Source organism: Macrobrachium nipponense, chromosome 5 (genome assembly GCF_015104395.2).
Source record: "Macrobrachium nipponense isolate FS-2020 chromosome 5, ASM1510439v2, whole genome shotgun sequence".
Taxonomy (NCBI): domain Eukaryota; kingdom Metazoa; phylum Arthropoda; class Malacostraca; order Decapoda; family Palaemonidae; genus Macrobrachium; species Macrobrachium nipponense.
The window spans coordinates 34,573,152-34,577,566 of record NC_061107.1 but is presented as its reverse complement, the minus strand read 5'-3'; the positions used below and the strand labels follow the sequence as shown (position 1 = coordinate 34,577,566).

The window sequence follows — 4,415 nt, the reverse complement described above, 5'->3', positions numbered from 1 at the left end:
GTAAGTTGGCCCGTCTTCAAAAAAGGTCACTTTTACATTATAAGTACCAAATTTATTCAACCTACGTAATGCAGAATACAGTCAAAATTTATGTGTAGATATAATATGTATTCTGGATAAGCGTTATATTTATGAAATGCATAGATAAAAAGTTATTGCGAAAAAACCGTGTTACAGAGGCCCTGAATCTCATAGTAGTTTAGTTTACTCGAGTTTGTGTCGACTGACTACTGAATTTATACGGTTCCAGGTTCCTTGGCGCAGCGCACTTGCCTGGTGACGTCATCGAAACCTGATTTTCGTTCATGTAAAGTCTCCTTTCATTTTGACAGTTGGCTGGTAGACGTATCAGTACGATTACTGGTGCGGCGGTTATCCACTTCAGTTCATATGCTCCAACGCAGATTTAGAAGTATTTTACAGGAAGTATTATTTCACTTTATTCTATTTCTAGTTAACATTGTAGTTGAGGCCCCTTTTAAGGTTGTGCTTTTTTATTTAACGTCAACTTCCTGCATTATTTTCAAAGCGGCTGTAATGCATTTTTGAGAACTTTCTAATCAGAGTTAACGTTTGAAACTGTTCTTATGATCATGACTATATATTTTAATGTGCTTTTTGTAGACGAAGCAATGCTTAAATTTCTTGGCCAAGTTTGCAGGATTTATCCAGTGTTATAAATATTTTTTATTTTTCACTTTTTGAAGTTCGACGCCATGGGTTGGTTTCAGTGACGGCCGGTGAGGCAGTTACGGTCTTTTGTTCCACACCGACTCGTACTTTTCCAGTTTCGCTGTCTCCATGTGGTCCCTACGGAATGATCCAAGTTAAGTATCTATTTTTTTGTATTTCAATATAAGCATTCCGCATCGTTCGTCCCCGCGAATACAAAAACCACCAGGAATTGGGGCGTCAAATGTATTTCTCCCTGTTTAGTACGAGCCCCTGTGGGTTAATTACAGTCGTCCGAATAAATATTTTTTTAAATTCTTGTTCAGGAGGTAAAACTGCAAGGAACAACCGCAAATGCCATAGTCTAGACCACCGCGGAATAGTAATATAGATCTACCTTTATTTTTTTTTATTTTTTAATGCATGAGCTTGTGCTATTTGCTTAAAAGTTATGCCTTTACCTGTCCGTAGATTTGCAATAAATTGTGATAAAATTCTTGGATTAATATTTTTCTTTATTTTAATATATTTTTTTCTTGATCAGATATTGCCGAGGACCTGCGTGTTGGAATGTGTTTTATTACAATAAGAAAAATACAGTTAAACTAAATTTTCCCATTGGTGTTGTCTACCGAGTTCATCTTTACCAGTTTTAGCAAGGTTTTTTTTTTACTTTTACTTGAATTAAATAGATGTTTTATTATGAAGAGAACCCTTTTCCTTACAAGAACAATAACATAAAAAAATTGCTATTGTTAGTATGTTAACTTGAAGAAAACTTACTTTAAAACAATTTTGTCAAAACTACTTAAATGGCATTAGATATGTTTTAATTCAGCGTATTTAACTTTCTGAAGATCTTTAAACATTTCAAGGAAAGATGATACGATGAATATTAAAGACGGGATGAAAAAAGAAAAACTGCTATCCCTAGATTCTTCAGAACTTCAATATCCTATTTTTCCTTTTCCTCCACCCCATAGGGCTTACATAGTAGGCGTAGGCCTACTGAGCGAGTCCTTGGAGTTTTTTAGATGACCATGAGTTTTAACTTAACTATTACTAGTAATTTCTTAAAACTGATACTAGCAATCTTTTAAACTGATAATCTAGTGATTTCAGTAAATTACCGTCGCACTATGTTTTGTACACATGCCATGGTTTGTATAAATCTGATAGTTTGTATAAAAACTGGTATGAGTTTCTGTCTTAACAGTTAACTTGTATTAGTAGGCCATATATTAAGTGCTATATGGTTACTGATTTTATTAGCTTAATCCATTCGGGTTTTAGTTCTTCTCACCCTATCACTGAGAATTCAAAAGCTATTTTTTGGAATATATTAGTTTGGTCAGTTTTTCATATGTAACTTAAGTTTTCTGTTGAGGTCAGTTTGATCTTTATTGAAGAACTATACAATGATTACTTCTGGATTAGTGTTTCTAGTTTTTCAAAGCTACCATTTTATCTTCAGTTTCGGATCATGAAATTTATTTAAACTTTTAAAAATCCATGGTTATAACATTTTAGATATTTGGTAGGTGTTAGTATTTTGGAGGATTGATGTTTTATATATTTTGTAATTTGAAAAGACTTTGCATAAAGAAAAACTTAACGTAATGAGCAACAGCGTACGTTAACTTTTTTTTCTACCTTTTAGTAAGGTTTGCTTTTAATTTAGTTTTATCCAGAGCTTTTCACGACTTACGGGTGACCTTCCTCAGACTCAAGGATTTGGAGTACGCCTTTTTCCATCTTTTACAAAAACGAGGCTTTTCTCATTTTAGTTTTGAAGTGTGATAAAATAGGTTTTGATAAATCATTCTGTAACCGTAGATTCATGATTAAGAAAGATTTTGGTGTGTGCACCATCCTGTAATTGCTGTTTGTAACCACATAAAAGTGGCCGTGATTGTCAGAAAAAGTGTACATGAACTGTTAAATATTTTTATTTAAGATACAAGGATATAATTTCTATTTTAGAGATTTGTCTTAATGGTTCTAATCTGGATATGTATTGCATATCAAATTATTAACAAATATAAAGGAAATTGACTGTGACTATATTTTGAAATGTCATATTATAGCCTTCAGTGATCTGATGGCTGAGAGGTTGAAAGTCTGTCAGGGCTTAAGTCTCGGCAGTTGGCCGTTTGTGTGAAACTGACGAAATCCTAGATATTCATTGGTAAAAAAAAAAAAAAATGGTATTGGCAACTTGTGTAGTCCCTTGTACAATAAAGCATAAGAAATAACTTGGAATCTCAATTAAAAGGCTGCACTGCAGTAATTAGTGGGGTTATAAATGAGTAATCTAAGTTTGATGACAGGGTTTGCATTGGTTGGATGTTTGGTGATAAGTGACCCGAGGTTACATGAAAAATTATATTTCAGTGTAAATGTATATTTCCGCTACAAATGTAATTTTGGATTAAGGGTGAAAGTGTAAGGTTGGCTTTTTTTATAGGCAAAAACTAATGCACTGAAAGTTAATGCTACTTTTAACCGCCTCAATAAAATCAAAGACTGAGCAATTAACGGGAATGTCAACTCCACACGGATTATTGAGGAAAGACAAATTTTGTAGTTAGGATATTTAGGAGAGAAAAGCTGTGCTTCCAAGCAGATGATGAAGGCAGGGAACTCCAAGGAACTAGCGATTTACGTAATTTTTTACGGATGGGATGAGCTATTGACCTAACAAACGAGTGTTGAAGATGGCATACACCACTCTGTATTCAAGTTTAAGAATATCACAGGAAGATTGCCTGAAAAATGTTAAAATGCTCAGTGCACTGCTGTGCATAGAGTTATATGTCCGATTAATGAGATATATTACTTTTATTGAAAATCTAATTATTTTGCGACATCCTCCTCTCAATATAGATGATCAAACAGGTTACAGGAGTCCAGAGAGTAGTACTTATGTAAAGAATTATACTAGAAAAATAGTTTGTCTAGTCCTGGAATAAGTTAGTTAGCATTATTAGGTTAAGAATACGGTGTAGGCTGTATATCACTCCTGCACAGGGTTGTCAAAATTGATGACATGTGAGTGAGCAACACAACTGTGCATTTCAAGGCGTGTCTAACTTATTCACATCGATAAAATCTTATCAAAGCATTGGATGTGGATTGTATTTGGGATATGGCTTATTTGAAGCCACACAATAATTGTAAACTATATGCAGTGAAGTCCAATGTTGATAGTGAAGGCACGTAAGAATAAATCAAAAAGATTTGAAAACCTTGGCTAAATCTAGCAGGCTCGTAGATAGAGGCTAATGAAGCATCACTACTGAAGGCCTTCCCACTCATTGACACTAGTATGACGTATTTTACTAGACGCCAGCCCTTATACTTTATGTATGAAGACTCAGATGTTTGTAGTAGTGGTACTGGTAGTGTAAGGAATTCTTATTTTGTTTCACACTCAAGGGAATGGGCATCAAATAAGAATATCAATGGTATAATATAGTTCCAAGACGTAATTCACGTTTCCTTTAACTTTAAATATACACTAACACACACTGTGAAAACCATTGTTACCTGGATTTTCAAGGATACGCAAAGTATTTCTCAGATGCCCATGAAATTTACTAAACGGTCATAGGGCTTGGGTGGATCAAGACCAGTATTTACCAAATGAATAAAAATGCATTTTATATCATACTTTGTTTTTCCTATGCAGAAGGCAATGTAGTATTGATAATGATACTATTAATCAGAATGATAATTACAAT

At 33.9% G+C, this 4,415-nt stretch overlaps 1 long non-coding RNA gene across 1 annotated transcript; it reads left to right on the top strand.

Moving 5' to 3' along the window:
* Positions 1 to 331: 331 nt before the first annotated feature.
* LOC135215084 (uncharacterized) lies at positions 332 to 2,910 on the top strand. The gene is made up of 3 exons (XR_010314557.1): positions 332 to 426; positions 708 to 826; positions 1,217 to 2,910. It is a non-coding gene; the product is annotated as an uncharacterized LOC135215084 (long non-coding RNA).
* Positions 2,911 to 4,415: the final 1,505 nt, after the last annotated feature.